Genomic DNA, 22,963 nt, shown 5'->3' with positions numbered 1-22,963 from the left:
TTTTATCGTGCGAAAGCGTGCATGAATAATGAAAATGAAAAATAAAACTGTCGTATCTTAACTTAAAAAGAATCCAGAAATAAAACTGTTGAAGCTTCGTTACTGAAAATAGATATAATGGGAAGCTTCTCGGGAAACTCTTCACACAGGCTCCTTTGAATTGTGCTTCTAATGAACAACAACATGGCAATTTTTCTCTTATAATATATTTATTACGATGTTGCCACGCACGGAAAAATAATCTGTTGCTCGCTCGTTTGACCGTTTTATAGTATTTTTTTAAGAGGAGTGAGCGAGGTTCGGCATCAACAAAATCTGTTTATTTTAGTTAAACCAAGGCTGAACTCGATAAAGAAACGGTTATTGAGTTTAGCCTTAAGTAAACAATAAAATAAATTAGCAAATAATGTTGTATATAATAAAGAGAGGTATCATACTGGGGAGTCTCACTACAAAACATGTCTGCAATACTTCTACATTACATAAAGCTAATATACTTCTATTATGGACAATTTTTCTCTTATAAATTACATGATGATTAGTATCATAGTATGTAGTGTCGAAAAACAAATGAATCCCCTCCCTCCTCCAATGAATGTTGAGCTCGTAATTCAAAAAAACATATTAAGTTTTCAAAAGTTTTTCGTTGGTGAACTGGCAGTAGTCACTTCTTTCAATGCATTTCCAAAAAGGAAACAAAAAATCCTGTATTTGACCTCTTGTGTTGGTACCATTTTTTTTTTTCAATTCAACCCTCAACAAACTTAACACAGAACCCCAAAAGTTCTCCAATTTTTAAAAACACTATCAATTCAAGAGTTTTACTCACATTCTCCAATAGCTAGTTTTTAACAGTGTTATGGGTTCTTGAAAATTAAATTGCACTTAAGTGTCTATACGTGCCGGTCGATCTACCATACCTCCGTTTTCTGAAAATTAAATTACTTTAAAAAAAAATGTTGCGTTATTTCCTGATTATTTTACTCTTTTTAACATTTTTGCAAAAGATTTTTTGTACTTTAATTGAAACAAAAGAGCCAAATTATAAAATCTTCCTTTGAAATATGGGGGAGGAAATCATTCACTTTCTACGGCAACAGTTGATCATCTAGGATACTAACATCAGGTTAAAAACTAAGTAATTTCATTATTATCATCCATATGAATCACAGAAAATGGACACCCGTTGTCATTTTAAAAGGTCCAAAGCTTCATCAATATGAGGAACTTGTCAGCATTGAACTACCTAACAGAATTTAGACTAAAAATTGGAATTTGAGACAAAAGTAGAAGAAATTGAAAAATCAATGAAATTGTAGGAGCAAATACTTGTCAAAGTGGACTCCGTCTAAGATTGAAGAAGACCAAAACTGACAACTACGTGAATGGCTGTCAAAGAATTCCAAGAGTTTTAATTGTAAACAATTAGGCAAAATGACAACAGATAACATCATTAAAGAAACGACACCCATTCAGCTTGAAGAATTGGAGTTTGTATTTTTACATGGCCTCAGAATCTGAGCTAAAAAAGGTTATTTAAGGCGGGGGGTATTAATTATTTTTCAATAAATGTTTGCGTGCCACTGTTAATACTCCGACATAACACACTATTGCACGCGTGCCGCGGGTTGGTTCTCTCCAATCATGGATGAGATGTTTTTTGGTACTATTTTAAAAAATTAAAATCCTTGCATCTGAATGCCTAAATTCAAAATCACCACCTAACTCTTGATTTTCACTGAAGGTAGGTTCCGTAAAAAACCGTTTAGAATGAAGATTTTAAGATTTTGTCATTTAAAACTGTTTGAAACGAAAAAACACTAAAATGTGCATGATTCAGTTATTTGTTTACGTAAAACAAAAGTAATACATCTTGAAAAACACAAAATTATACTTCGTTTATTAAAATGACGAATATACGTAAACAACATAAGTATATATTTAAATCATTTTACATTAGGAAAAAAGTAAGATCTTAAACAGTATTAATTATTATAAATTTAACTAATTTCATCACACTTCCATCACCTAGTCTTTTCTTTACGAGGCGAGGCTGCGATGGTCTGATGGTAGAGTGTCGGACTCGTAACCGAATGGACGAGTCCAGCCGGTCGAAGATCCTCCGAGGTCACAAAGTCCTCCTAGTGAATCAATACCTCTGGGAGTGATAAACCAGAGATTGCTCGGTTTCTGATCTGGATAAAAAAATCAGAGCAGTTTTTAGGCTCCCATCAAACCGATTAAACCACAAATAGTGGTAGGTACGGGGGAATTTGGTGTGCGAAGTTTTTTCTTCCAAAATGGTGTGATGTTACTTTCATCATCTAAACATTCTTAATGCGATTCTGGTTCAATGATTGATGAATTAGGAAGGCTCTCTGAGATGGACAGTAATTTATAGTTTAATCTGCAAATAACCATTTTGTAGGAGTTTTTTTCTTGCTAAATATTTCTAGATCTCTTTATAATAATTTAACCATTTACTGTAGTAATTGCTTCATCTCATACATGTTAAACTAAATCATACACTCATTTAGTTCTTATCCGCCAATACTTCTTCAGCACCTTCCTCCTCAAAACCTTCTATTCTTAAAGTAACTAAAAATTATTTTTTTTTAAAGCTCTGAATATATTTTTAGAATATATTGAGAGAGGAATATATTTTCAGTTTTTTACATCTTTTTACAGAAAGAAGAAAAAAGTTATTAATAGAAATAAAAATACTAGCTATCGCAGTTTTAACATAGATGAAAGCTACAAATTTATTGATTGAATCAAAGTGAATTACGCAAATAATTTTTTGTTGCATTCAAATAAGTGTATATATAATTTTTTTCCATGCATAAGTTTTAATTAATCACTTTTACATTTTTCGCAACGGAAAAAAGGGAAATTCGAAGCGCCTTATTTTTTTACCCGAAAGAAAGAGTAGCAAATGATGTTACTTTTGATTGAAAAGAACTAAAACTGTGGATTTTTTTCCAAGCCTTTTTTAATTTACTGGACCATTTTCTCAGTTTTTTTTTTCAATATTTGGCAGCGGAGAAAAAGAAAAGAGGAAGAAAAAAAAAATCTTTGCACTTCGTTTTTATCCGAAGGAATTTTTTTTAATTTTCGATATTTATTTAGAAAACAATTAAAGAGATTTTTAATAGAAAACTAAAATATGAGCTGGTTCTGCACTGCATAAAAAGTGTTTTTACCTGAATTAGTTCGTTTATTTATTTTTTTCCCCTATTCAGTGTCCAAATTTTATGATTGGTGAAATGGCTGTTTTATTTTCCTCCCTATTCTGGTTCAATTTTTCCCTCGTAAAGTTATACGCTTAAATATTAGACAAAACTGCTGATATTAAAATCTTGTAGATAGAAAGCGGATTAATGGTTGAAATTCACTGAAAAATAATGTCTAACAGTTTGAGAAAATGGTTTTGATATAAATTCTATACCATCAAGTAATTCGATCAAGATCATTCATCGAATTCTAGAGAATCGATTTTGGTAAGTAGACTCGTTTAGTTGTTGACGAAACTTCTTGTATATTTACTTTTACGGGAAAGTATGCTAAAGAAAGTGAAACACTGTAGAAGCGCATAACTTTTACAAAACCATCATAAATTTTATAAATTAACAACTTTCAAATTTTTTACTCACTCAAAAAACTTTTTAAAATTCAAAAGTAGACTTGTTTTTAGACCACTTTTCTTAAAACATGACCAAAAATTTCTCTCACATTCGCAAACACATCCGAAAGATTAAAAACTATAAGAAAAAAAATCATTTGCTGTTATTACGAGCTCAACATCTTCACCACTGCTTAAAGGCTGCCTCTAATTAAGGAAATAAAGGGAACTTCAAGACAATTATAATTTCTCTGCCTTCTTCGTGTCTTCCACAATCACGCTAATAAGCTGACCAATGCCTGTCGCTCTGATAGGTTTGGAAGTAATTAGGAAGCAGCTAAGTGCATTATGTGAAGAGACGCAGCGTTGTGCCTCTTTATTAGGAAAAGTAGCAGAGTTAGATGTTTTTTATGGCTTAGACTCATATATATAGAAAAGAAAATCATGCAGATAGGAACTTTTGATGATCTTTTTTCCTTTATTTTTTTAAAAAGTCTTAAAAAATTGAGTTTTGTGTCTAAGAGAATAAAAAAGTTGAGCCCAGAGCGCTTTTGATCTTAGCAAAAACGCTCAGTTAAATTCATTTTGCTAATACAATTGGCATGTATTGTAAGAACTTGGAAAATATTAAAGAAAATACTAATCAAGCAGTAAGGGCGGATACAGACTACCACCTTAGGAAGGGAAATCGTGCTGAAGAATTACATTCCCGCCCCTGGACGTACTTGCGGTTTTGGTACTAAAAATCTCTGAAACTGCTTGGGGCTCGATAAAAACACCAAATTGACCGGGGATAACGCACTTAGAGTATAAACGTTGCTAAAACATTAATAGGAATTGAAAAGAAGCAATATTTCAAATATTTACTTAAAAAAAGTAATGAATTGAAAAGTTTACTGAGATCGTTTATATTTTATTCATCAAGTCTTGTACATAATGTGGGCGGATAATATTGTCGATGGTTTAGGGAGGGGGGGGGGTCATGACCTAAATGACCCTCCCCTTGTATCACCCATTGTCAAGTAGTAAAATATATAATTACTAGCCAAAACAATTGACGAGTAATTATAGTCTGCTCCCCGAGGTAAGCAAAACAACGTGACTCTGGGCAATACCATTGTCTGTTTAGCACTAGGATATATATATATATATATAATAACTTCACTTTGCATACCATGCCCGATGAAATAGTAAAATGAATGAATTTTAACAGCAGCAATTACTAAAGCTGCTTTCATATGATGTAATTTGCGATTTATCTGGTAGTGTGATTAGCTGAGATAAACAGCGAGCGTCAATTTTAAATACTGACAAAAATGTTGTTGTGCTTGTGGCATTTGTCGCACATCACGAATTTCGAACTGATGAATTTGATTTGAGCTGATTTCGAAGAAAAGATCAATCAGCGATCAGCCAAAAATCTAGCAAATCATCGAACTTGGAAGCTACTGGCAGAAAAAGAGTCTCTGCCTGTCTACATTCGTCTTACGCACCGGATTGAGTACTATGCGATTTCTGGCTCTCCCCAAAATTAAAACTCCTTTTAAATGACACCATTACTGACACTTAGCAGGCCATGATGGTGCATTTGAGACCACTTCCAAAAGATGCCTTCCAGAAATACCTCCAAACATAGGATTCAGCTTGGGATGAATATATTGATAGCCAAGGGCAGTACCTCGAAGAGATTGAATCAAATTATAGGCAAACTTGTTGCATTTTTTAAATAAAAATAATCATTTGTATTTTCTGATCCTTCGAAATCGACGACTGCCTGTGTTAACGACAATGTTATTTTACTAAAAACACAGCTGCAAGGTGGTTTGTTTATTGGAACAATTATTTTATTAAAAAGAAATAAATGTACGATGGATTGTAACTGCAACCAGTTATTATTTTATTCTTATTAGAAAACCAACTGCAAGCGCGATCCTACGTCGAGAAGAAGAGCTAGGAGAAAACTCAATTTTCTCTTCTGCAAACAGAAGTGTATATACTATAAAAAAAGATGTTTACACCTTATCTAATAAAATAATCTGCGAAAACATCGTAGCAGCGCAACAACTTCTCAGGAAGTCACCTCTAGTTAAATGTGCAGGCAAATAAAGCGTCGCAAAGGGGCATAATCCACACCTGTTTTCTGCTACCGATAATCAAGCTAGACAAAACGGGACAACGATAAATATTTCTTTGCAACTCTTATTAAAATAGATCGCCTGCTGCAGTAGCACCAGATGTGTAATCACCTTTAATAGGTTGAGAGAGAGGAAAAAATGGGGGTCCTCTTTCCCCCATTAAGGTCATCATACCCCACAGGGAGGGTTAATTCGAACAGGGGGATCGAACGAGGGGTGTTTATCTGATATTCCACGGAATCGAGCTTTTCTCGTAGGGGGTGCGTCGAAGAGACAACAGGCTGGAAATTAAAGTGCACCTCTCGCTGTGATTGAGAATCGCCTGAGGTGCCGGCGACGTGGGTGGTGGGAGGGACGTAATAGATAAAACGGGGTGGTGGTGTAACTCTTGCGTAGGTAGGGGTGCTACGGATCCCTTTGTGGCGGGCTCTGAGACACAGGAAGAAAATTTTTATGCATTACCCCTGCGAGTCACTTATTTTCTTATTCGTTTACTATTTTATTCTCAAGATCCTGATTTTTTCAGCCTTTTCTTTAATTAGTACTAGTGGTACCCTCACGGCTTTGCCCGTAGTTGAAAATTAAAAGGTCATTAAGGTCATTTGTTTCGCCTGTATGTTTACAATTAATGGATGACGAATTTCTCGCCAATTTGCTACGTTCATTCGCTCACCTACGTTTATTTTGATAATTTCGTAATTCACTCTTTCACGTTGTGATTATTTGCTCGCGAAAATTTGCTTAAAATTTGAACAGAAAAAGAACAAAATCGAATTTTCGAAAAATCGCTACGAGGTGCACATCATATGCTACAGACTAACTTAGCCAAATTTCATGAAAATCGGCCGAACGGTCTAGGCGTTGTTCGCGTCACAGAGATCCAGACAGATATCGAAGCAGAATTCCCGATATCCAGATCGAGAGACTTTCAGCTTTATTATTAGTAAGGAAGATTTATTTTTTTTCTCATCTTTACTTAATTCATTTAATTTATTTTGTTTAAACGACAATGCACTACAGGTACATTTACGATGTGCAAAAAGATCCGTTTTGGCCTACGCAAAAATTATTTTGTAACATCTTTCAATATTGCATCCGAGCAATATTAAATGAGATATTTAGCGATCAACGATTTAAAATGAACGTAATCGTTCTAAAAATTACATGATAAACAATTGATAGAGACTTATTAGAGAAATTACGTAATGGAATACGAAGCAGAGCGAAATTGTGGGGCAAAGTGAAAGGGTGAAATATTTACTGTTTATAGCACCACATATGGAGTAACACATGTAGTCTATTCTAGGAAAACGTTATCTCTGAAGACCAAAGCATATAATAATACAAACAATTTTCAAAAACTGACTCATATTGTAATATTTTATTGCAAGTCAAAAACTATTTTTTTAAGTATAAAGTGAAAAATTCTTGTTATCAATATTTTAAACATTAATTTAGACCTCCTAGTATTCACTGCAGTATTTATTTTTATCTCTAAATTTAAGCTTGTTTTTGTTTTAAATACTTTATACAATTAATGAAATGCCTGTCGGTGCAAAGTGAAATGTTTCATTTTGCTTACATATTCAATCATTTATTAAGCACTTATGTATTTATTTATTTATGAAATCATGTACATTTCTTCATTTAAAAATTCACTTATTTGTTCATCCAGTCATTTATTGTCTTATTCATTCACTATTTTATTCACTCATTTATTTTTCCCATGAGTTACTTAATTAAATTAATTATTTTTTCTTTGTTTATTGTTTCATTATCTATTTATTTAATCATCCATTCTTTTATTTACTCATTTATTTGATCAAAAATATTTTTAATAATCAAACAGAAAACATTTCCTTAAAAGACTAATTTTATTTTTCACTTTGCCTCATAGAAAATAAAGCAAAGAACTTCTCTTTTCTTTTAATCTACAAATTTACAGCCAGAAATAAAAAATAGGGTTTCAATGCAAGTTTTGTTACAAAACACATTGTTACTTCTTTATGTTCTGTAATTGTGTTCATTTTGCAGAAGGTTTCTTAAATATATTTCTTAATATATCACGGGTACGTCCCTAAAAGCAAGGGCACACCCCCAAAAGAAAAATACCCCTCAAAACACACCTCCCTAAAATTTTCAATGGCACAGTCTGCGCAAATACCCCCCTCCCCCTCCCCAGATGGGCACTCCTGTCTTTATTCCCCTACATTTAGCATAAGCAGAAAGATTAGTTTTGGTCTTCATAAAAGTATTTCGTATTATCTTTCAATTTTGCATCCGAGCAATATAAAAATGAAATATTTAGCGATTAACTATTAATATGGACGAAGTCGCTAAAAACATGAAATGTTCAAAAATTTATAAAAACTAATTAAAAAAATCATTTAATACTTTTTTACGAGTGGATAATAAGAAAAAAATAAGTGCTTGAAAAACGAGTTATAAGAGGTACAGTTTAATAAGTTACCCTGTTCAGACCTACGTAGAGATCTTTCTAATAAGCATACGTCATTGAAACTTGGTAGGTATGTTATATCTGAGAAAAAACAACCCTGTTGTAAAAATTTCCCCCCAAGAAAACCTTTAACTCCTCCCCACAAAAAAGAAAGCCTTCATCCCAAAAAAAAAAACCCCAGCCTTAAAAAGCCATGATATCTAGTTTGCCCGCCAAGTATCTGCCAAAATATCATCCTCCCTGTTCTCCTCTTTTATCACTCCTACTTCCGTTAGAACCTCCTCCCACCTTCAACTCCTCAGAAATATGGATAGATCCTTCAAATTATTTATCTTGTTTGGCGGGAAGCTTTTTGCTCACATTAAAAGCAACCACATTTGCTCATTTAAGCAACCACCTTAATTAGAAACATTTATTTTTCTCTTGATCGATATAACATATATACCAAGTCTCAATGACGTATGAAGGCAAGTGGATCAGTGTGGCTACCACTGAGCCACAAATCAGATTCTTTTTAATCATACCTAAAGAAATCCAACATCGGAAAAACTCTGAGCGCGTTAACATTGATATTAGAAATACAATATTAAATCGATGATAAAAACATCGATATTTCGAAATTACAGTAAACTTTCGATTATCCATTGAATTGGGTGGTGCGGATAAATCGCAAAAAGGCTAAAATGAGGGTCAAATAAGGTAAAAATTGTCCTTCCTCAAAAACTTAGCTATACTGATTCTTCAAACAGTGAAAATATATACAGTACAGTAAAAGTGTTTTGCATTTTTGCACAACAGAACTTAACATCAGTAAAGAACAAGTGAATATACAGTGCTGGCCAAATTATTAGACTAAGACTGTTTTAAAAGCAAATTCTTTATTGATTACATAACTATAGACACATTTACGAACAGTGAAATAATTATCTAATATTTAGTATGCATTCCCTTGTTCTTGATGAGCATTTTAAGTCTTTTTGGCATACTTTTCACAAGGTTTACACCATTTCTTAACCTTTTAAAAAAGGAGGTAAAAAATTGTTTATACTCACTATTATATATACTCACATACACATACTCACTAATTACCTAAAACTATCTTTAAATATAACAGAACACACTAATAAAAAGAACTAGTGAACTGTTTAAGCTGATTGAGGTTATGTTCCCTGTAGGTAGATAAACAAAGAACATAAACAAAGCAGACAGTGCTGCCACCTGCAAACATTAAATTATGCTAAAATAACGTAATAATCAGTGTACATTATGTAGTGTACTTTAGCAGTGAAATAAATAGTATTTTAGTACAAATAGTATACAAAAAACAAAAAAAATTCTTTAGTCTAATAACTTGGCCAGCACTGTACGATGAAGAAAGCACAATAAAAAAAAAATAATAAAATAAAAATAACTAAGTTTATTTAGACTCTTTCAAAAAAGAAAAAAAAACTGCCATTGGTATCTGATTTTTTCTTAGAAAATACATGTTCCTTATTGATTACTGATTGTTACAAAAAACTACAAAATCCTTATAAATGACTGATTGTTAAATGGTTCGCGGATAATTTCCCTGCTAATAATCCGCTCGCGGATAATCGAGAGTTTTTACTGTTTCAATATCGATGCTGTATCCTTACTTGCCTAGCTCGTTTTCTTCCATATACAGTAGGGTGTATCAAAAAAACACTTTTCTTCGAAATTCAATTGCAAGTTGACAAAAAGTTGCCACTACCGACCCGCATCTTACATAAAATTTTTCATCCAAATCAAAAAATATTTAGGTGTCCCACACAAAGCTAAAAATTTATATAATTTTCTTCAAAAAAAAATTTTTTTTTCTAATTTTTTCAATAATAGAAATTTTTTAAAATTTTTTTTAAGTAATAATTTTTTAAGTGAGTAATAAAGCCGGGAATTATAGTGAAATGAAAGGTTTTGCTCTCATGCGGCATTTACGTTCCCGCATAGAATGCAAAAAATAAGGATTTTTTGAAAGTTCAAGTTAGAGTTTTCAATATAAAGGCATTAGCTTTTTTTTTTTTTTTTTGCAAATGTTGATTTAAAAATTTCTTTTGCTAATAAAGAATGTTTGATACTTTTCTTTATGTTTTATAGATAAAAATTATTTGAATTTATTTTGATTATATTGTAAGATTAATTTTGTGAAGTTTAAAAAAAAAATAAAGGTTATAAAATAATCTTGCAAACATTGTTGAGTTTTGCTGGAGGCATTTTCAGTACACCATTTGTAAAGTACTGCAAAGTCACATAATAATAAGCAACTATCGTTTGGTACACAAAAGTGTGCCCTTCGCTTCGTATGAGATGGAATGGGATTTGTTCACAAAAAATAATGCGATTGATGAAAACGTGGGCTATAGCTCTACAGCAGTTAGTTTTACAGGGTCTAAATAATTGTGGACAGTTAGTAAAAGATCTCTACATACCTCATGACCTTCTAGTAACTTTCCTAATATTTTTCTTTTCTTATGGGAGTCATGCTTGGCTTTTGCTCAAGAACAGCCAATTTCGGACAAATACGATGTCTTTCATTTCTGTACGGCCGTATCCAATTTAACTACATTAACGTTGGTCATTGTATCAGTGTATTTGATTCATTACAGCAGGGAGTGAACGCCGATTGGTTTCACCAAGTCACAGTCTCAGTAAAAGTTTTTGTATAACTTCGCTGATTTTACCTCTCACTTAAAAGAGACATTTAAAAACTCAAGCCGCTTAACGTACTGCGAGTCATTCTGTGTTTCATCACCTTTTTGCCAAATATTGTAGATTAGTCAGCAAATTCATCCAACATAATTTTTTCAAGGTACCACCCACATTTATAATATCATCTTCATGGTGACACAAACATCGGCTGTCACTTTCTACAGGTTAGAAAGCATAAATAATAATAGGTTTTTTTTCATTGCTTTCTTCTTCGGAGAAAAATATTGTGCCCATTCAGTAAGTTAAAGGTTTCGAGTGCTTACTAAAGCATTCCAACATTGTATTCAGGCTACTCCAGCGGGTTTCGCAATCTGTACTGCACTTTCTCAGTTTTTTCTAAAGCGCAAACTTCTGGGTGAATTTTAGTGACGGTTTTCGAAAACGTTTATAATTTCTACGCATTTTCTCAATTGCTGAAGGTATGACTGAACCTCGAATGAGAATACAAATTAATTTTCATCTTTCATCATATGAGACACTAAGTTTTTCTTGCTGCTTTTTTCAGAAATACGAGGAAGGTGATTCAAACTTCAAATCATGCTTTTGAAAATATTCGTTTTATGAGCTGCAAAAGTTGGGAACGTTTGCATAGAAAATCTTTGAATTGGAAACCTTGCGGGATTTTGCTCTCAATCCCGCGGGAATAATCCCGCAAAATGTTATGCGGGATCCTGCTGGATTCGAGATCTGGATATCGAAGTTGGAAACCCTAATTCTAACCAAGCCACATGGCCTTGTTTAATGTTTTTTTTTTTTTTTGTGAAAATCACGGAAGTTTAGAATAAATACGGTAGACCTATATATTGTTTATGAAAGTTTTTTACCCTTACTTTTTCTCCGACTTTACTGTGTACATTTTTCAACTTGAGAAAATTTTAACATTTGTTCTGTTATTTAAAAAACAAATTCAGAAAAAAATTGATTTTTTTGAAAAAAATTATTAACTTTAGGCCTCGCGTGCGGGAGACCTAAATACTTTTTGATTGGGATAAATATTTTTATGTAATACTTGGGACGGTAGAGGCAACTTTTTATGAAGTCGACAAATTGAATTTCGAAAAAAAGTTATTTTCGATACACCCTAATATACAGTCGCCGCACCAATTTCAAAACACCAAATCTCACAAAAGAAGATGAGCGTTATTCAAAACCCTTAGCACTCAAATCCTTCTCCACTCAATAGCCCTAATGCTTCTACAAAGTCTTTGAATATCCGTTACGGCACTTTCACCCTGGCTACGCTTCAGCGCGGGTTTTGCCAAAAGGTTAACAAAGTGTTGCCCTGAACAACACATCGGCTGCGAGACTTCTTGCTCTTTCACGATAAGAAAAGATCTATATACTGTCTCCTTTATTGGTCTCTGGTGGTCCTGCGTAAAGACTTTAGGGGTTAAAACATCGCACCACGCAATAGATGGATTTTAAAAACCGTGATTTTGTGTGTCAGACGTTGCCTCCGTTATTTATGTTCCGTTGCGTATTTCTGGCCGCTTGAATTGTTGGAGTAATTTTGCGAAAGATTCAAGATGTGAATATGTATGCTGGAGAGGTTTTTTTTATTTTTGCTTTCGTTATTATTGTTTTATATTTCGAAGAGTCCGTTTCAGTCCGTAAATTGTGGCCTTGTTTAAGTGATTGTGGATGTTAAATGGTTAGGGAAGTTTAAGTATGAGACATGGTTCAAGTTTATGCTTCATGTGGTGTTCTGGTACTTGAACTTTTTTTTTTCAGTATTTGAAGAGATAAAGGAATAAAAAAGACCCATATATATATATATATATATATATATATATATATATATATATATATATATATATATATATATATATATATATATATATATATATTCTCTTTAGTTTAATCGTTGTTTCAGAGCTCTTGTAAGAACATATTTTAAAATATTCTATTATTTTATTACATACAGTGGGAAACTAATTTTAAAGCACATCGACAGATTTTGTAGTAAGATCAGCTTGTAGTGCACAGATTTTCTAAGTATGCTAACCAAGTTATGTATGTAAAAAAATAATAAAATAAATAATGATAATAAAATAACAAAAATAATAAAAAAAAAAATAATAAAAAAAAAATAATAATAAAACATATAAAAAGGAAAAAAGTGATTCACATGTAAGAATAAATAAAATAATTATTTCATGAACAAGGGAATATGAAAATTTGCTACAGACAGAAAAAAGTTACTTGAAAAGTATAATACACATAAAGAATCAACTATAACATTAATAATAAATAATTTTAATTATTACTTGATATAGAACGCATAAATATTCGTTTTGAAAAATATGACATGAAAATCACTGCATGAACGACAGATTTCTGAATTATGAAACACAAGATTATAAAATAAGTAAGAATCCATATGGATAAAAAGTATTATGTTACATGACTTATTATTGTTTTACTATTTATGTGAATAGATTTAGTATGAGCAAGTAGAAACGTCTTACCCGAAACAAATTAAAGAGGATAAACTATAGTAATCAGGGCTTGATATCTTTTGATTTGAAATTTAGTCCAAAAAAATGCCCTATTCATTCATTTGTCGGACTATTCCAGTAGTAATTTTGTGAAAGTCTAACCTGTATAGAATTAAACTTTTCTTGCTGTATATTTTTATGTTTATGTAGGGGAAACCCGGGCAACGTGAATACCTTAAGCTTTTCTTTATTATTATCGTTTAGTTATAACTTTGGAAATTGAAAGAAATGTTTATAATCAGTATTCATTTAATGAACTTACGTAATGCAATAACAGTTGTCCTTAATATTAATTACACTATTAGATATAAGGCCAGTTTTCAACAATGGCATAAATATTCACTTTGCCCAACACCCCGGGTAAAGTGGATTCAGTACTAGGGCAAAGCGAACAATAACATTATTTTTCATGAAACTAAACATTAAAAATAAAATAACCGTCAAAAATCAAAGGAACATATCTAGAAAACATTTTATTGCTACAATGCAAATTATTATACTTATTACAAACAAATAAATTGAACTTTAAAATAAAATAAACGTCGAAAGTTAGAGGAACATATTAAAAAGCTTTTGCTCTACAATGCTAATTATCATAATTATTACAAACAAAGAAATTGAACTTAAAAATAAAATAAACATTGAAAATTACAGGCTCATATCAAAAATTTTTTCTGCAGTACCAGTTATTGCAGAATTTATTATAACAAACAAATTAAACAAAAAAAGTCAACATCCAAAGTATAGGAGCATATTAAAAAAAAAACATTTTTCTGCTACAATACTAATCATTGCAGTTATCATAAACAAAATCATTTCCATTTTCGAATGCTGAACACTCTTTATGACACCATTGAGTACAAATACGACATTAGATCCAGTTTTCCTTTGGCTTATCATCTTCTTCAATGAACATTTCATCACAGAAAATACACATAACATCATCAAATGCAGTCATATGTTTTGTAGAAGAGATTTTTGGTTTAGTCTTTTTGGTAGTGGTCTTTTCAACAGTCTTTTGAGAAGCTTTAGTCGAAAAGTCATCTATTTACTTCATAACAGTTTTTTTTTTATTTTTCTATTTTTTTTCCGATTGTCCTTTACTGGAGTACTTGTCAGGAGTGAAGATTTCTGTAGCTTTCGTTTACGTGTTCTTATTGGTTGAACAGACTAAGGAATAGGTCGTAAAACTATAGGATTGTAGTAGTTCTTAGGACATCCAGGTGTGGGTGAAGTGGCGGGAACATCTTTGCCTTGAAAACTTTCTGTTGTTTCAGATCCCATGAGGGTATAAGGACAGTCTTCAATGGTAGCATTGTCTTGAGATCTTAAAATGGAAGGACTTCCAAGTTCGGATGAAATGACTTGTCATGACCAGGCATAGTGAATATGGTTTCCACTTTACCCAATCCGCTTTGCCCTTCAGGTACATTTTTGAGGTTACTAAAAACTACTAAAAAATCAGAGCATCTAAACTCGTCGTCTACGGGTAGTTGAAAGCTACATAATCGTACATCAAATCCTACTCATAACAAAAAACATGTCACAAATAGTGTTACAGTTATAAATGAAACACTAACCTCTGTAAACTAATATTGTTTGCCCCAAAACATACTTTGTTCGGCACTGACGTCGCGTGACGCGAACTCGCCCCGACGTGTTTGCCGCACACGGAGCGGTAACAAGCGACCGTTTCTATGACAACGCGGCTACTGGCCAACTAATCATTTGGGAGTTATAGGCAAAATTCACTTTGCCCGGGGCCCACTTTAGCCGGGTTTCCCCTACCGTTTGAAAGTTTGAGCTTTAAACATTTTCCTTTAGAACTCTGAAATACAATTTCAAATAGTAAAGAATCATACAAACAAACTCAAAATTTTATACAGTCGATAGAAGATACTAAAAAGTGAAATATTGTTGACTTTTTTTGTGTGTAATTGACGAAATGGGTAAAATAAACGGTGGTGGTTAGGTTACAGTGCTGGCCAAATTATTAGACTAAAGAGTTTTTTGTTTTGTTTTTTTTACACTATTTGTACTTAAATACTATTTATTTTACTGTTGAAGTACAGTACACTGATTATTACGTTATTTTAGCATAATTTAATGTTTGCAGTTGGCAGCACTGTCTGCTTTGTTTATGTTCTTTGTTTATCTACCTACCAGGAACATAACCTTAATCAGCTTAAACAGTTCACAAGTTCTTTTTATTCGTGTGTGCTGTTATATTTAAAGTTAGTTTTAGGTAATTAGTGAGTATGTGTATGTGAGTACATATACATTAGTGAGTATGAACAATTTTTTACCTCCTTTTTTAAAAGTTAAGAAATGGTGTAAACCTTTGAAAAGTATGCCAAAAAGACTTAAAATGCTCATCAAGAACAAGGGAATGCATACTAAATATTAGATAATTATTTCACTGTTCATTAATGTGCCTATAGTTATGTAATCAATAAAGAATTTGCTTTTAAAACAGTCTTAGTATAATAATTTGGCCAGCACTGTAAACTTAAAATATACAAAACATACATTTTCAATCGCCAAGGTGAATATATCCGGAATAAACTAAGGAGACGTTGGACTAAGGTGCATGATTAACTTGGAATCATCGATAGAGGGCAAGAGTGGATTTCTGTTATTTCTTCCTCCTTCTCAAAAGGTTTGAAGAAGGAATAAGATAACTAGATTGTGTGAAACTTTCTTCAGGCGTTGTTTGCGATCGTGGAACTTTTGCATGCAAAAAGTTAAGGCTACAACAATTTGGGAGGAATCATAATTTTATTACTTGTAGAAAATCTGGAACGATGGAGGGAGATTACTTTTCCATTTCCTTTAAGTTAATGCCTACGACGGGAATAATATTTCAACGAACGTAAGTTCTGGTGTTAAAGCCCCTGTCACCAGGAATGCATCGCTCACTTTTGAGGATTCTTCAATCGTTGGACAAATTTCATCCTTTACGACGATTCTTTCCTCTTCGGAGCAGACACTCAAGCTCAATTCTCAAGGAATTTTCGACAATTTGACGAACAGTTTACTCAATTTGACGAAAATTTTACTCAATTTGGTGAACATTTTACTCAATTTGACCAACAGTTTACTCAGTTTGATTAAAAGTTTACTCAGTTTGACTAAAAGTTTACTCAGTTTGACTAGAAGTTTACTCAGTTTGACGAAAAGTTTACTCGCAGCACTTTTTTTCACGAAGTTCTTTCATCAAGTAGGACAAAAATTTCGTGAGATTTGAAAATACATTTCTAAAATTGTAAAATGTCATAGAATTAACAATTGAGCTATATTTCATTATTTTTCCGTTGCATGTATGATATTAAAATTAAAAACAAATTTCGTTATAAAAATTAAATAGCAAATTTATTTGCAGCTGCAATATTCAACAATATTTGCAAGTAATTTCAAACGCAATCACTTTTCTTGCAGAAACACCTATCATTTAATCTACTTGAAGCGTACGAATCAATGCTAGAGGGGGAAAAAGTACACCCGAAGACTTTGTCCTATCATCGCATCGACTTTGTGAATTCGTTAGGGGCTAGTACAAAACCCTTTGCAAAAATCCGAATACTTTAACGCGGGAACTTGAGAGCAATAATGAGGTGACTCCTCGAAACTAACGCTATCCGATATCATCCATATGCAAGGGCCTCGTTCACGCCTAACTCAGTTTAAAAGTTCCTCCAGAAATTGTGGTAAACTGAATCTTCCAAATGAGAGTCGGAAGGCCTGGGAGTTGTGTGGGAGCTTCACTTTCATTGATGGTGGTGGATGGTTCCTCGGGGTGAACTGCTCATTTAGGGAGAGCATCTTCTTTATATTCGTTGTCTATCGAAGGAAATTGAAATTATTTGATTTTTTTTTCAGAATGCATAAAGTGAAGGACAAAGGTTTGTGGTATAAACAGCAGAAGTTCTTGTAAAAAGTTGGTAAAAATCAAGCCGATTTCAGATCTCTTTTTTTATTTTTTGACTGTTTATCAGTTCAATTTAATGTATTATAGTTTGTTTCTTATTACTTGAATTTAGGATTTGTATTATCGAAATCAATATTTCTCACACTTTGAAGAAACTAAAATTCTATACAACCTCTAGTTTTATTGCTAGAACTTTGGTACCACAATTTTACAGGATTTAAACCTACATAGTAACAACGATTAATTGATAGTTTAGCTAAGACTTAAACTACTCACGATTCTTCTTTATTAAATAATGAAAATTTTCCTTCAGACTAACTAAACTGTTCCAGAACATTGTGGTTAACTGAATTTTCCAAATGAGAGTCGGAAGACCCGGGAGTTGTGTAAAAGCCTCACCTTCATTCATGGTAATGGATGGTTCCTCGGAGTGAACTGCTCATTTGGAGAGAGTATCTTCTTTATATTCGTTGTGTATCGAAAGAAATTTTAATTCTTTGACTTCTTTTTCAAAATGCATAAAGTGAAGGACAGGGGTTTGCGGAGTAAACAGCAGAAGTTTTAGTAAAAAGTAAGTGAAGTTCAAGTCAATTTCAGGTTTCTTATTTTAATGCTTTGCTGATTTGTTTTTTCAATTTCATGATTTTTGATTCTCTGCTATTACTTGAATTCATTGTTAGTAAGATCAAAACCAATATTTCTGAAATTTAGAAGAAACTTAATTTCTTTATCGCCTCTAGTTTCATAGTTTGAGGCTTGGTGCTGCACTATTACAAAATTTAAACCTTCCGAGTTCTTCTCTTCCCTCTAAAACAAATCTACTCTTTATTCCTCGTTATTAGTAAAATAAATTTTTTCTTCGGATTAACCAAATTTTTCCTTTATAATATTGCAGGGACTGAATAAGTGCAAGCGCAGTTGCTTTCTTCAAATGATCGACTTCCGAATCTACCAACCCGTAATAAAGGGGAACTTCAACAAAACTGTGTAATGGGAACTTTTCCTTCGTTAATCGACTGTTTTTATGACCGATGCTCACCAGATATGCTAAATTTAATTTCAAAATGAAATATATCTAAGGTGGTAAAAAATGTCGTAGAAGATAGGATTTTATTGCAATGATTTTTTTTCATAGCAGTCTTGAATTTAAAATTCTTCTCTCACTTGACCAAAATTGATGTTCCTTTGGTTTTTTTTTTTTTTGACCTGGACCTCTGCGAGCATTACTGTCCCCTGACCTACACTCGTCTACTCTCTCCCCTCTCTCTCTCTCCCTCACACACACAGAAAAAGCCTACACATACACAGATACATACTCACACGTACACACAGACAGACACACACACGGCTGCACACATACACTTGTCTCCACACATACACACGCCTACACGCACACACGCATTTACACCCACGCTTCCACACACACACGGCACCACCCAGGAGGAGGGACATGCTCGCGGAGATTTGTTGTGTGTTGGATGCTGTTTTTGTCGAAACAGTTGATTGTGTAAAATCGAAAGGATCGAGTGTAAATAAAGCCAATTCCGAGGAACTGGAGCCATTTGTAGAAACAGGACACTAGTTGAGTCCTATCGCGACGTGATTGTGAAGTCAAAAGTCAACTTATTATTTTTTTGTACGAAATTTATCACTATTATAGCAGGATATTAACTGTCTTCGTATATTTAACTCCACCAAAATAAATTTTACACCTATAAATATTATCTAACAGTATATCTGCATTTCTTAGAACAAAAACCGTGGCAATAACTTATCACCAACCATTGACAACTGCTGGATAAAGGTAGCCAGTAAACATGTTGCTTATTAGACCCGAGATCATCAAACCCTTTCATGAAATCTCAAACACTACCGCAACACAAGTAGGAAAAGCGATATCACGGCACCATCTCCCTAATTTTCCCAGCCTTTTAGAGTTTTAAAAATCTGAAACGAGAAAATTCGGCGCCATCCGCGTGCAGCCCGATCTAATCTGCATGGATTAAGTACAGCCGGGGATGGCCCAACTTTTACACCCTTTCCACCCCTCGGTCTTTTTACACGGGATGCCTGCTTTTTCTCTCTTTCCCGGGTAATTTGGTTAACCTCGTATTACCCTGATGTGGAAAAATGATAGAATGCTGGTGTGAATCCGTGCTAGCGAGAGGGGTTGCTTTATTTTTTAAGTGATTTTTTACAATTTCTTCTTCAGCCCTGAGCATCGCTTTAATTCAATTATTGTTTATCGGGGAGTGTGCTTCACGAGCGTCCGTTGTTTTTTTTTTAGTATTTTGTGGGATTGTTTATGGAACAGACGCACGGAAGTGCTGTTGTCTTCTCTTCATACTGTCGTTAATGGGATTGCACTGATTCGAGTGGATGTTTGGACCACCTGATGATATTTCATTTTCTTGATTATTTCTTCCGCATTATTTTGCAGAAAATGTGTGCCACGAAAGACGAAAATAAATAAAAATGTTTTATCTCTCCCTGAATTGAAATTGCTTCTCGCATGATAGAAGTTTGCAAATTTACCTTATTTTTCATTAACTATTTAACAATTAAAAAGCGTCCAATTTGATTAATAATGCATTAAATTATCCTGTTTTGCTTTTGATTCTAAATATTGTCTCCTTCACTCAGTTCCTAAATAGTGCCTTCTTCCCTCAGATCCTAAATATTGGCTTCTTCACTCAGTTACTAAATAGTGTCTTCTTAACTTAGTTTATAAATATTAACATCTTCACTTAATTCCTAAATATAGTCTACTTCACTCTGTTCCTAATTATTGTCTTCTTCACTTTGTTCCTAAGTATTGTCTTCTTCACTAAGTTCCTAAATATTGCCTACTTCCCTCAGTTCCAAAATATTCTCTTCTTCACTTTGTTCCCAAATATTAACTTCTTCACTTAGTTCCTAAATAGAGTCTACTTCACTCTTTTTTTTTTGTCTTCTTCACTTACTTCCTAAACATTATCTTTTCCAGTCGCCAAACACTCTCTTTAATATTGGACAAAGACTGCAAGTGGCATTGGCAAGTGCATTGGACTCTTCGACTGCAAGTGTTTTGTCTTTCCTCATAGCTAACTTCGATAAAATGTTTGTAGGTATCATCCACGTGTCGTAAAAAACGCTGTCCTAACCGATTTCCCCCCTTTATCAACGATCATTATTGTTAATAATTTTTCATTCAAATTACATATAGAATAAAATTACAAATTTAAGAGTAAATGAACAACTTTTAAAATGAAAATATCACTTTGTGTCATCCCATTTTCCCTCTTAATATACAAGTCATTATGTTTCAAGCTGGGCGTAAGACATTTTTTTAAAAAGTGTATTGAAATCCTTCTCAAAGGGAATAAAGGGAAATAAATAAAATAAAATAAAGGCCTCTTTATGTGAATCACTTTTTGTTAAAAGGGAGTAAGCACATGCTGTTTGTAAGTTAATTTACGCCGTTTCAACAAAAAACTTATTGCATATACCTATGCAATCAAATTAAAAAAACACAATATCCTTATGAGTACAATCGTAAAAAATGTACAATATACCATAACATTCCTAAATACAATGAAACACAAAAACTTGAACATCTTGAAATAAAGAAATTTGGACTTTCGACTTTTTAAATGAAGCAAGACATATTTTGGAATTAAATATAAAAAATAAACTGCGTACAGCAGGTTATTCTTTGGTTATACTATTGAATTCATTAAGTTTACTTGTTTGATGATATAATTTTTGATCTAAAGCGTTTTTTCTTTCGTCAACGAAAAATCATCCATTTTTCCCAATTACGGGTAGTATAACTACTTTAGAATTTTTTTTTTAAAAATGTATTCATTTACTTGTTTGATTTATTTTTAAACTCTCATTTTTTGAGGGTACTTTTTTATTTGCTTATTTATTTAATTATTTTTTTCTAAGCTTAACTTTTGTCACATGCTTTTTTAAATATAGTCATTCATCTATTTGCTAATTTATTTTCGAGCTTAACTACAGTAATGAGTTTTTGAAATCAATTCATTCCTCTTTTTTATTTACTTATTTTAAAGTTTAATTTATGTCACACGTGTATACTTTAAAATTTCTTCATTCGTTTATTTCCTAGTTTATTTTTAAGTTTTCGTGCAAGGAGAAGAAATTTTTCATGAAATTAAACATTTTTATTTAGTGTCATTGGCTTAGTGACAAAACAAGGAGAAAAATTCATACAGGTTTTATTTTCGTGAAAAAATCTCTAATTATGAGTAGAAGAGTTTCACTTCCTCCCGCTCACCATGGATTAGACTGGCACTGTAAAATGATTTTTTCTGCAATAGGTGTACCTTCGCAATGAAACCACATTTACAGATTGCGTGAATTTTGAACTGCAATACGAACTCCATGCTTATTTCCTTCAAGTGATTCAATAAATCATTATTACCATCTTAATAGTTTTTTTCAATGACAAATTTATGAATAAATATTGTTGTGTGTCAAAGAAAGATTTTATTGTGTTGTTGCATAGTTCAAGAATATGAGAAAGATAGATTCATTTGAAATGACTGCTTATGTTCATCCGCTTTATTTAGTCCAGCGGTTCCCAACATTTTTTTCCTAGTGAACCCCTTCCGAAATCCAAAAGTAGTATATCTGCCAGTTTTACATTTACATTAAATTTATTTAAAATTACTTTTAATTTGCTTCTGTATTTATCCTTTATGAAAACGTTGAACAAAAGGGTAATTAAAAATTAAAAAAGTTTTTTTTTATGACTAGAGATGTCAAAAACAAATGTATGACGCAAAGCTTTCGTCGGGGGCTGGGTGGAGTAAAAGACAAATGATTAAATGATGAATAAAAAACACTTCTTCTCAAGCAGCAAGCATGATAAATTCCACGCAAGCATGAAAATATTATTTTCGCGAACCCCTTTTATATCTCTCATAAACCCCCAGGGGTTCTTGAACCCCTGGGGGAGGGCGGATGATTTATTTTGTCCCTTTAACTCCTCATCCGATTAAATAACTTATTTATTTAAACTATTTTTAAAGATTAAATTTTAAATATTAGATTCCTTCATGCATATTTGAAACCTTTAGTACTAAAACCAACTTAATCCATTTTTAAAACTTTTACAAAAGATACAAAAAAAAAAAAAAAAAAAAAAAAAAAAAAAACACTCATTCCATTCAATTATTTCAAAAGATTTATTTATTTATTTATTTTAGTTGAAAGACAACCGACATACAACTTTAATTCTGTTCACTTTTTCTAATTATCAGTATTGCCTATTTTTTTTATCAATAAAAATAATTTGGTTTGAGATGGTTTTGAAATAAGCCGACCTTTTATAAAAAAATTTCTATTCAAATTTCAATTAAATTCAAGTGGTATCTTATTTTTATGCCATGTACAAACCTATACAATCAAAAATGTGAGTTGGTTAAGAAATTTGTTACAATAATATTGCTGATGTTACTTTCTTGTTCGTTTTTGCAGCGGCCATGTGGCATAAGCATGGATTGAGCTAGTTTTTTTAGTAAAACGGGTTTTTGGCAAAGGGTTTTCCACCTGATTTAAAGGGATTTCTTCAAAGGCCTCCATCAT

This window comes from Uloborus diversus, chromosome 9 (genome assembly GCF_026930045.1).
Source record: "Uloborus diversus isolate 005 chromosome 9, Udiv.v.3.1, whole genome shotgun sequence".
In the NCBI taxonomy this organism is placed as follows: Eukaryota; Metazoa; Arthropoda; class Arachnida; order Araneae; family Uloboridae; genus Uloborus; species Uloborus diversus.
The sequence above is the reverse complement of the archived record's forward strand: the minus strand, read 5'-3'. Positions refer to the sequence as shown.